This window comes from Leopardus geoffroyi, chromosome B1, assembly GCF_018350155.1.
Source record: "Leopardus geoffroyi isolate Oge1 chromosome B1, O.geoffroyi_Oge1_pat1.0, whole genome shotgun sequence".
Taxonomy (NCBI): Eukaryota; Metazoa; Chordata; class Mammalia; order Carnivora; family Felidae; genus Leopardus; species Leopardus geoffroyi.
In genome coordinates, this window is record NC_059327.1 from 128,236,422 (window position 1) to 128,248,587 (window position 12,166).

The 12,166-nt window shown below is 34.0% G+C and overlaps 1 protein-coding gene and 1 long non-coding RNA gene across 4 annotated transcripts in view; one reads left to right on the top strand and one right to left on the bottom strand.

The window, feature by feature from the left end:
- GRID2 (glutamate ionotropic receptor delta type subunit 2) overlaps positions 1-12,166 on the bottom strand; it is a 1,475,947-nt gene that overhangs the window by 901,416 nt on the left and 562,365 nt on the right. The window lies entirely within an intron of this gene.
- Positions 1,614-4,390, top strand: LOC123595299. Its single transcript, XR_006711117.1, has 2 exons — positions 1,614-1,693; positions 3,421-4,390. It is a non-coding gene; the product is annotated as an uncharacterized LOC123595299 (long non-coding RNA).

A 12,166-nucleotide genomic window follows, 5' to 3' on the forward strand; every position in this document is an offset into this window, starting at 1 on the left:
CACACTTATTTCCTAGGCTTGAAGCAAGACATTGAATATGTAAAATAAATGTTTACCTTTCTACAGATTCCAATGGAGGGGGAGAGGATGATATGTAAACAAATATACTAAATGTAATATGCAGATAGCTAAAGGTTGTATGAAGTGATGTAAGGATAATCAAGAAAGAAGCAACTGGTTGGTGGGTAAGACTGTGTCAGGCAGGCAACAAGTAAGGCCATCCATGTCTGTATCGAGGGACGTATCAAACAAGTACATCTATCAAGTGACGTATCATCAAGTCCGTATCAAGCAACTCAACTGATGATGAGCTATGAAACCCTACTGAAGCTCTGACAACATTTCCTCACAATATTTCACCCCTACTCCCAACCCCCTCATCACAAGTGCAGTATTACTCAAATTTTGGTCTTGTCTTTGATTCTGTGGATGGATAAAAACTTACATTTATTATCAATTTTTATCAATTTACTATTAGCGTTGTTTGAAACTTGCAATTTTTCATGTTCCCTTTCAAGTAACAAATTAACATTAGTATTTGATAATGATGTTTGTTTCCTTTTATATTTGCAGATTGTCTTGTTAGTCTCACAGTGCGTATTGCATGTTTTCAAGCAAGAATATTTTGGGACTGTTATTTTTTGACAATTAGACTTTAAAAGGCATATGGTTTATGGCTCAAATATGTGTTTATTCACTCAGTTTATTCAACAGATATACACTGAATGTCTGTTCTTTGCCAAATACCGTTCTTGGCATATGGAATAGAGAGTTACATGTGACATTTTAAGGTCCTTAACTTTGTGCAAATTACACAATAGTACTAGTAGGAAGGAAAAAGACAAAAAACAAGAAAATATATAAATAACTAAAATCATTTTAAAAATAATAAAAGATAAGAGTGAAATAAAAATGAGTTCTGGGAGACTATATTACTGTTTTTTCAGTGAAGGTGAAATGGCAAAGGAAAAATTTAATTTGAGACCTACCATATGGAGATCTGAGTCAGGAGGTTATATCTAAAAAGAGGAAAAGAGCCAGCTTTACTTTTTGGAGAAATATAAAGATAGCTAGGATGGCTAGAGCCTGACAAATAAGTGAGAAAATTATGAGGTGAAATTAGAATCTGGGAAGAAGCCAGATCACACTGGGCTTATGGTCCACGGTAATGAGCATGGATTTTATAATAAATTCAATGAACAATGTGTCATTTCTTTAATACCAAAGCAGATATAAACTTAACTCCTAAAGAATTTGTTAAATTCAGTGGCAATTTATTTGTCATGTGTTTTCTATCAATCTGCATTACTAAAAAACTGGGCTTATTAAGTAAATATTTATTGCACATTATCAAAGCAAATATAATAAAATAATTATTATTTTATAAGACTATAATACATTATCATATGTTTAAGTTGATGTTGTATAATATAACTTGTTATTGAAGTAAAGAGCAAATAGTATATTATAAATATTTAGTAAGTGAAAATTTATCTTAATATCATTACTTTCATTATATACCATTTTTATGCTAATATATAATGTGTTTAGTACAAATGGAATTCTGTTTAGAACTTTTTCATAATTTTCTTTATATCCAATTCTTCATTATCAGTGTGCTATTGGCCTCTGGGAACAGGGAATTGTGGGTTGAATGTGCAGCACAATCACTGAACCAAAAAACGCTCTCAAGGTAAGTTTCCAACAGCCAGAAAAACATACAGCATCCTATTTTTGTTCTGTATATCAAGTAGGCCAAAGAAAACAACTGTAGACTCAATAGAGACACAACATATTCTATCTAGACAAAATTTTACAGGTCACTTCTGTAAAAGGGAATCTGATACAAGAATCAGACATGTATGTCTAAAGGCAATATTTCACACATATATTTATGAACTGGGCAAGTTACACAGCCAAAGATACTTATTGACAACTGGAAGAGTATAATTAAATTTCACACTCTTCCTTCCTGTAATCTTCCGTATATTTTCTTTAATCTGAATTTTTGTTTATTTTACTTACGAATGGTAAACAAACTTTGTGTTCTATTACGTCAATAGCCTAGTCCAAAACATCCATATGTCGGACCATCAGAACATTATCTGGGAAATTAAAGATTGTGACAGGGTTTCTTTCACACTGGAGAAAAAGAAGTGACTACATAAATATCACAGCAAGGGCAGAACTTCTTAAAAAGAACCAGATGGAGCCATAGGATGCTATGGATATAATTTCAGGGACTACAGAACCATCCAACCTGTCAGGAAAGCATGCATCTCATTCTTGATTTAATCAATCAGATATTTTATATAGTTTAGTCCTTCTACATTGATTTAATACAAAGAAAATGTTAAGTTAGTAAAATTCTTGAAAACCACTGAATAATAAATTGATTATTAAAGAGAACATGAAAGAAAAATCAATTGGGGGATATCAAATAAATATGGGGGTTCCCGGCAGGGAGCTAAACCAGTTAGACAATAAAACAATGCTGTTGAAGTGGAATTAAACTGAGACATTGTGATGAGCTGCTGCATTCATGTTTGGTGGTACAGGTTGAGGTAAGACTTCTTAGTTGCTTCAGGTTATTACTATTATCTTCTCAGTGTCCTGTGGTGCCCTCGTCACTGGTGAACTTTCTCTTTTTCCATGCCAAATAACAGTGTGATCTCTTTACATTTGATGGAGTACCTGTTCCTAAATACCAGTGGATACTATACCCTGTCTAATATCTATAAATATTTTTTAAAAATCAATCGAGTATGGTTTATGTATTTCTTATTTGTAATAATATGTCATTGCTATGAATGTCCTTCTGCTTGTGACTGCAAAGTCCAGTGGGGAAATGTCTGAAGAAATCAAGCCCTTGACACATGATCTGCATGAGTTATCTGTCCATAAAGGATGTCTGTTTTGAGGAAATTTTGTTATTGTTCCAGATGGCAGTACTGTCATCTTGGCCACACCACATGTAGCACATTCAGGAATTATTCACTGTGTCTGGTGGCCTGGAAATGATTCTGCTATTGAAAAGACTGTAACAAAGTGTCAGCATATGCCAAGCTATTCAGCACTGTCCTCCAAAAGAACTTATTTTCCCATGGGAAGTTACCAAGAAGTTTTGGTCAACAACACAAATTTCTTTTACCAGACTTTTAAAAAAAATATCTTAAATGTGTTGTTCTTTTGCTTGGCTCAGAGTCAAACTAGGTTTATGTCAAAAGGCAGTTATGACTGTTACTGTAAAATACTGGTAGTCTGATATTTTATTTTTGAATTTAAATAATTTGTGAATAGAAATGTGAAACAACTGGTCAACATTATTTGTCTTATTAATGGCAAAGATCTCAGAAACAAGTATATACTAGCCTTATACTAACCATCTTATATATGTTCTCTTATCATTTGAACTGACAGACTGAGACTTTACTAATAAGCTTATGGAGCTGAGAGAAGAAGAATCCTTTCTATTACAATGAAGGTCAAAGATCTTTGTTATATTATGTCCAGAGTGGAATGATTTCAGAGTATCCTAGCTATGCTGACTGACTTCAAAAGTCTTCCTTCCATGCTGACCTAACAATAGCAAATCCATTAGAAACATCCACTCTAAAGTCCTTTAACATTGAATTTCCACCTACACTTCTCAACACATCATCAAAGCCATCAAATGAAGACATGTTTTTTCCTAGCAAAGTTACAATGGTGAAAGTGAAAATATCCACTATATACTCCATATAAAGATAGGCTCTCAACCAAGTGCCTACTCTATTGGTTAAAAGCTAATGTGGAATTCAGAATAAGGGCTAAAGAGTGAGGTTTAGGAGAGAAGGCTGTTGTGATTTAATCTTGGTTGGCACAATTTCTGTTATCACTTATTGAGGTCTAGTTTGGTAATTCTAAGTGCCTTAATTGATAAACTGGAGGAGAAGGACAGGGATTTTCACAGGCTGCTGGATTAGGCAGATGTGTGAAAAGTGATTATTCTTAAAATTCATAGGGACTGTAGTAGAATATAGTTGAATGTAGAGAGAAGGCTCAAAAGGGACAGTGCAAGAACATCTTGAAAGAGTGAAGTTTAAAAGACAATGATCTCAGCATGAGTAAATGATGAGGGTGGAGGAAAAATGTAGAAATGCACATGTTGGCAGAAAATAAAGGTCCACATGAGGAGATAAATGAAATTTCAGCTATTTTTCATAAGACAGGAAAACTCTAAGATACTGAATAACACATATTTCCAAGAGAGTATCTAAGATTTACTATTTTAAGCAAAACCCTTAAAAAGTTACTTAGCATTAATCAGTTAATTTGATAGACAAAATGGGTAAGTATTGACAGAAGAGCCAGTAGAAGGTAATTACTGGTAAATAACGAATGGAGATTTTTAAAAAAATTGTTGTGCACTTCTCAATCTGTCTCAAGTGGCAGGAGTCTGCAGCTGTCAATGATTTTTCTACCAAAGCAGCATTTAGGGCACTGAGTTTTCAGGATTTAAAAGAAAATGAATCAAGGATTTATTTACTTGAAGTTTCTATCTAAATAATTACATTTTAGGATACCTAAAATTACATCAGGACATTTAGCTTATAAAAAATGAACCCACAACAACCTGAATTTATGCTGATTAAGGTGTTTTCTAGGAGACAGTTTATCAAGCTGCAAAGTAGCAGAAACTGTCACTTTCCATCTGACAATGGAAATAGGAGAACATGCTTGGAGTTATAATTGGTGATGGCACAGGAAGCTCTGGGAAGCTCAAAATGCTTTACAAATAGTAATTCATGTCATACTGCTTTTACAGTGGATTTCTAGCACATGATAAGGAAGAACACAGGGAGATGCTGACTAATATGTTTCACATCACAACACAACTATTAAAGGTCAAACACAAGGACCAGTGCACTTTGTGTAACTGATTATGTCCAAAAGAATTGTACAGAAAGATACTGATGTCATAAATTAGCATTTATGCTAAAAAAAATAGAATAATAATAGGATTTTTTATATGAAATTCTTGGTGTAAAAATTACCTCCGCCCCAACTTTTTGAGCACAGCTGTTACTAGAATGCCTTTTTTAATTCTTAATTAATTTTCCCCATAGATGCCTTACATTTGTTAATTAATTTGCACAATACACTCCTGATTTTGGGGGGGAACAAAGTATGAGGTAAATGTACTGTGTAATTAGAGTGGAGATTGCAGATTATAGTTTTGCTATGATTGAAATTATTGTCAAAAATGTTGGAAAACTTCTGCAATGCATTTTGAAAGATTTAAATGCTCAGGTTACCAATTGGGCAAAGAAAAATTGCACCCAAGCCCTGTAGGACAGTTCTGCCAGTCTATAAGTCATTCTTTTAGTATTTATTGAATACTTATTATGGACCAGGGGTTAGTTTAACTCTAGAGACACAATAAGAAAAATATAAAAAGTACCCATCTGGTAGGACCTTATATCCTAGTAGGAGTCAGACAACAGCACATAAGTAAATAAATATGCAAAAAACATCACTACAGAAAATGATGAGATGGGAAGTAAATAAAGAGCTTGATGACGCTGGAAGTAATTGGGGAGGCCATCTGCAATGTTGCAATAAGCTGGAAAGGTAACATTTGGCTTGATACATGAAGAATCAGAACAAGGATGAGAGTAGGCTGATTAGAAGCCTCTTATATAATATGATTTCTCTAGTGTTTGCTTTCATTTCCTCCTATAATACATTATTTGTTAAGCATATATTTTGTGTAGTTAGGGAAGGATTAAGTGCCAGGAATATTGTCAACATGGAGTTGTAATGAAGCCAGGAGATGCTTACAGTTTAAAAAGGAAGACAAAAACTTAAAGCAATGACAATAAAGATAGCCATTATTTAGATTAAGACCTTACTAGGTACTATGACAACTATGACTAACCTAAGCTAGTGGTCGGGGCACCTAGGTGGCTAAGTCAGTTAAGCGTCTGACTTTGGCTCAGGTCATGATCTCATGTCTCGTGGGTTCGAGCCTTGCAACGGGCTCTGTGCTGACAGCTCAGAGCCTGGGGCCTGCTTTGGATTCCTTCTCTCTCTGCCCCACCCCTGCCCTCACTCTATCTCTTTCTGTGTTTCAAAAATTAAAAAAAAAAAAAAAACAATAAAAAATTTTTTTTAAACAGTCTATTGATCAATGAGCACAAATGAGAAAAAATGTTAGAAAAAAAGGAAGACCGTTTTGGTAGATAGAATTCCAAAATGGCTCCCCAAGTTTCCCTCCTCCTAGTGTACATGACCTCCTTAATCAATCCACAGGACTGTGTACTTGGCAGATTTTACTCCTGTGCTTGGGTTAGGTTATATGACAAAACTGACTTAAAATTAATAAAAAGATTATCTGGATGGGCCTGATGCAATGATAAAAACCTTTAAAGAGCAGAGTGTTGTTTTTGTTTTTTTGTTTGTTTGTTGATTTCCAGTTTGTCACAAAAGAAGTCTAGGATTCTGTGACACACTGTTGTTTGTTTAAAATGGAGGGACCACGATTCAAGGAATGTGGATGGGCTCTACGAGCTGAGTGGCTTCCAGCAGACAGTGAGCAAGCAGTGACCCCAGTTCTATAACCACAAGGAACTGAATTTTGTCAATAACAAGAACGAACTTAGAAGTCTATAGAAGTTCTGCAGACAAGAACTCAGCCTGACTGACACTTCGATTGTGGCCTTTTGATACCCTGAACAGAGAACCCAGTTACTCTCTGTATGAGGTTGAAATACAGAACTATGAACCAATACATGGGTGTTGTTTTAAGCTGTTATATTTGTAACCAGAATTTGTTATCAGAAACAGAAAACTAATACAGTGGTGGATAGTAATGATAAACCCTGCTCAATTAAAATTGGGTAGGGTCTATTTTTCATAATCTAGGCTTTTTTTTTTTTTGGCTTGAAATAGGAGTGATAAGTAAGAAAACATATATTTACTTAGACTTAAAATGCTCGCTACTCTCATAAATTAATTAACTCTACAGTAAACAACAATTTATTTCTTTAAATGCCTGCATTCCTCATCTACTTTTTGCCTGACACATTTGCCTAGACCAGTAGCTTTTTAAAGAAGTCACTGTAGAAATTAAGCATGATGAGCACTGAGCAATTTATAGAATTGTTGAATCACTCCATTGTATACCTGAAACCAATATAACACTGTATGTTAACTATACTGGAATTAAAATTGAAAAATTAATAAAATTTAAAAATTAAATAAATATGAAGAGTAAAACATGAAGTCATGTACTTTGTACATGTACAATGAAGTCATTATACTTTGCACATTTTCTGATATATTAAACATAAGAAAAAATTTTATTCATGGTTATTGTTTTTCATTTGATAAATATTTAATATTATCAACTAATTCCTAGGAACTATATAAGGCTAAAAGGAAATAGCAGTCAAAATAGGAAGAAATAGGGACAAAATGATGCCCCTACCCTTCTTGGAAATTACATAATTATTGACAGATGAACGAATAACACATGGGTAAGTGAACTAATCAATTTCCACACACATTCAAGTCTTTAATTGGAATTTTTAGAATTTAGGAGTTCATCGACGAATTTGGGGAGAAAAGGTGAAAAACTGCTGACAGTTTATAGCTGATCTCCCAGATTTTGCCCACTCTCACTGTCTTTATAGGCAACATTTACTTTGAAATGCCATCAAATCTATCATTGCAACAGTAAAACTGCTTTATTTCTGGCTTCTAAGTACTTTCACAAATCATAATCTAAAACTTTAATCCAAGCTCTAAGTACAAAATAGGAAATAAAATTAAACCACTTTTAAAATTCTATACATGGACCAATATCTTGGTAAAGCACTGTATTGTAGAAAATAAATTGATATTAACAAGGAGAAAATGGCCCTTAGCAAAATTGTTAGGTAGGCACAATGTCTATTTATTGTCTTTTTTCCTTCCATCCAACTCTACATCAGCTTTGAATGTAAATTTTAAGGTTGACTTCTGAGTTCTGCTACTTGTTTACTCTCTACCCATCCTGAAAATCAGGTCCAGTCAGTCCAAGTATATGGTCTCTGCTCTGGGAGAGGCCACTGTCCCTCTCCCACATGTCTGGGCACCTGCCCTGGGCTGAGAACAGACTGCTCCTGGGCCTCAGGAACCCTCACCTGATCAAGAGTCAGAGGCTTAATAACTGAACCAACCAGATGCTCCCAGATTGGAACTTTGGGTTAATTCTTTAAAATAAGAGAATACAGGGATGCCTGGGTTACTCATTCAGTTGAGCTTCTGACCTTTGGTTTCATCTCAGGTCATGATCTCATGGCTCCTGGGGTTGAGCCCCACGTCTGGCTCCACACTGACAGTGCGTGGCCTGCTCGGGATTCTATCTCTTGCTCTCTCTCTGACCCTCCCCAACTTATGTGTATGCCCCCCACCCCACCAACTCTCTCTCTCAAAATCACTAAACTTAAAAAAAACAAAACAATAAAATAACAGAATACATATGAGAAGTTTATCATCTCTATACATAAACCTAACTCTGCACTCTACAAAATGTTGAAGAAAGCTTATCTTTTTAGATGACTTCTCCAATTTATCTGGTAAGATGTTCATGAGATGAAAAATTTTGTTTCTTAATAATGATGTCCTTTAATTTAAAATTAAAGTAGAAAAACCTTCAGTCCAATGGTATAGTATTATTTAAGTACATTAGCAGTATGATTGTTACTGAGATTCTTTATAACTATTATTTTTGAACTGATTCTTCCAGTAAAAAAAAAAAAAAAAGAGTATTCAGAAATGCAAGAGCAACACAGCTTTATTCATGTTTTTGTTCCTTTAACTCTTCCATAAGGTGCATTTATTATTAGTATGTATTGCTTCAAGCAAATAGATATTTACACTTCATGCTCTGAGCAAAGAATTTAACTTTGGACATATTACTTATTAAAAATTTCAAGATCAAACCTAATGGTGAGAAGGGGGTCTGGGAAGGAAGGTAGGGAGCTGTGGAAAACAGTGGCCTTACATAAAACTGAAGATATAAGAACTCAGAAGTCAACAAGATGACAAGGATAGGAATGAAAATAGGATCCCAGAAAATACTGCATGTTAATATGTGATGAAAAAAGCAAGGAAGAAGGAAGAATCAAATATGTTGCTTAGTTCTGAGCCTGGGCCTCTTTGAGGATCTAACTGCCATCAGAAGAAATCAGCAACATGGAATGGAGGTGGAGATTACCAAGGAAGGATCTGTGGAGGAAAATGTAACTTGGGGAAAGACTTCTACATCTTTCCAGTAATAGTTTTTTTTTTTTTTTTTTAATTTTTTTTTCAACGTTTATTTATTTTTGGGACAGAGAGAGACACAGCATGAACGGGGGAAGGGCAGAGAGAGAGGGAGACACAGAATTGGAAACAGGCTCCAGGCTCTGAGCCATCAGCCCAGAGCCCGACGCGGGGCTCGAACTCATGGACCGCGAGATCGTGACCTGGCTGAAGTCGGACGCTCAACCGACTGCGCCACCCAGGCGCCCCTTTCCAGTAATAGTTTTAAAGTATAATTTTTAGTTGAGGTTTTCCCTAGTGATATTTAAAGCTATGTGGTTGTTTTTTTTTTTTTTTGAGTAAATGAGAAACAATGTGAGACGAGATTTGACCTTACAAAATGTATACTATCAGTATATAATGAGTAAAAATAATCATTTTACCTTTTCTGCATTTACAGCAAAAAAAGCAATTAACTTTATGTAATTTCTTGCACTATATTCATCTCTAGGATTATAAAAATTTCCAATAAAAAATTCCTTCCAGTATAAAAAAAGGTGTATTCTGCTTGTGAAGATATCAATCAATTTTAAGCAAAAAAAAAAAAAAAAAAAAAAAAAAAAAAAAGTCTTAAACTCTATAATAAAATCGTAACAATAAGAACAGTTATTTTTCAACTTCCATTAACTGACCACTTTTCTTTGGTTTATATTCCCAAGGCCATTATGTTAAAGTTTAGATATTTGTAACATGGGTTTTGTTTTATTGTAGAAAAGAGAAGTACAATATTAATAATAGATTTTTGAACAGCTGGAATTAGTAAAACATGTCACATGTTGATTCATAAAACAACAAAGGGAACAACAGAAAACAATGAGAAGTTACTGAACCTATTAGTATAATGTATATACTCTTACAGGGCATATAAATACTTATAACTTTAGCAATAAAAATAATAAATTGGATAATCAATATTTTTATCTGATGTAGATAGCTATTCTAGAAGGCAAAGATAGGAGTCACATACTTCTTTCTCTCTCCTATACTGCGCTTTTAAAGAATAGTTTTATATGTAAAGAGACATACAGAGGAAGAAACTTATTTGACAAGTGGAACATGGTTCATTAAGTCAGTCATCTTTCACTACAATGAATAGGACATTCATTTGTCATTCTGTCACTAAGTAGCTATAAGACGTAGTTTCACAATGTTGGATTTGGGACATAAAAAAAAAATCTTACAGTTAATTCTGTATGGTTAGAGTTTCAAAATGGCTACTTACAAAGAATAGCTTAAAAGTGGAAATAATGGACATGCCAAAACCTAGCTTGATGAGTATAATTCATGTTTGAAATTGTTATCTTTTAAGCCAGATGTAGCATACACCAAAAAAATTTTTTTTTGTTTTTTGTCAAAATGGGCAGTCCAAGCAAGTGCTAATCTGAAAACACAGTTTCTCCGGGTGCCTGGGTAGCTCAGTCGGTTAAGATCTCGCCATTCTCGAGTTCCAGTCCTGCGTTCAGCTCTGTGCTGACAGCTTGGAGCCTGGAGCCTGCTTCAGATTCTGTGCCTCCCTTTCTCTCTGCCCGTCCCCTGCTCATGCTCTGTCTCTCTCTCTCTCTCTCAAAAATAAATGAACATTAAAAAAACTGAGAAAACCGAGTTTTTCTTAATGCAAAAGAGTTGGGGTAAAAAAAGACATTATTCCATAAACTTTCAATCCTTGGTCTTATTTTTTTTTATTTACATAATTATTGATATTAATTTTGAAAATATACTTTATTTAGGAAATACATTAAAGCCTATTTTCCTCCCATGTTCTTATTTGTAAATATGTGCTATTGTGTGATCAGTTTTACTACCTGATAAAAAGGAATTTAATCTTAAAATACACACACATGCACACACATACACACACACACACACACACTTATGTGCAGAAACTAACATGCTCTCAACATGTATCATTACATTAACTGTTTTCACTAGGGTATGAGAATATCACTCCATGTTTCTCAGGTATAGGTAAACACAATTTTTAATTGTTCTCTCAACAGGTATCTCTGCTTTTGCTCTAATAAGTCTTCCATTGGGCTAAATGCCCTGAGGGTAATGAGGAAATGCAGCATATTAATATAATTATTTTGTTGTTATTTAAATGGTGTCAATTACTACCAGTTTTCTACCCTTAAATCTATTTTCTTGCATGTTTTGGTGTATGGCCACTCAAAGTCTACATCCTTGACATTCTGTTGACCTAGGTTTAACCATATAAATAATTTTCATGCCATATTATTTATTTCATGGCATTAAAATTTGGTGAGAAAAAAATGCAAATAGACATGTTAGAAAGTAATAATATAAACAAATAAATGAAAACTAAATATTGTTTTAACAGAGTGAAAAGAGGGATTTAAACTTCTTATGGATTGGGAAAGGTATATGTAGAAGATAGAGGTAAATAATTTTCAAGAAAGGAAATAGCTCTTATTCGTTTGTCTACTTATTCAACAGGAATTTATCAAGCATTTATTGTTGTTAGAGTTTCTTGAAACTTGAGAAATAATAAAAGTTATGCTGCAATTGCTGACAGAAATGCAAGGTTTTGAAAAATATGAAAAAAAAATCTCTCACAGTATTGAGGGTTCAGCTAAGACTATAAAAAACATATATATTGTACAAAACTCTGTTGTGCAAATATTGCTAATATAGAATGTTAAGTGATTGGAATAAAAATCATTGGAATGTGGAGTTCATTTTCAATGTTGACATAGTGAGTTAAATGATTTTCTTTTCTTCTGACATTAATCCAGGAAAGTTTTGTATCAAGTCTAGACTTCTTCATTTACAGCTCCAGTGTTGTTGTGCCACAGACAGCAGCTGGAATCTGAGAGAA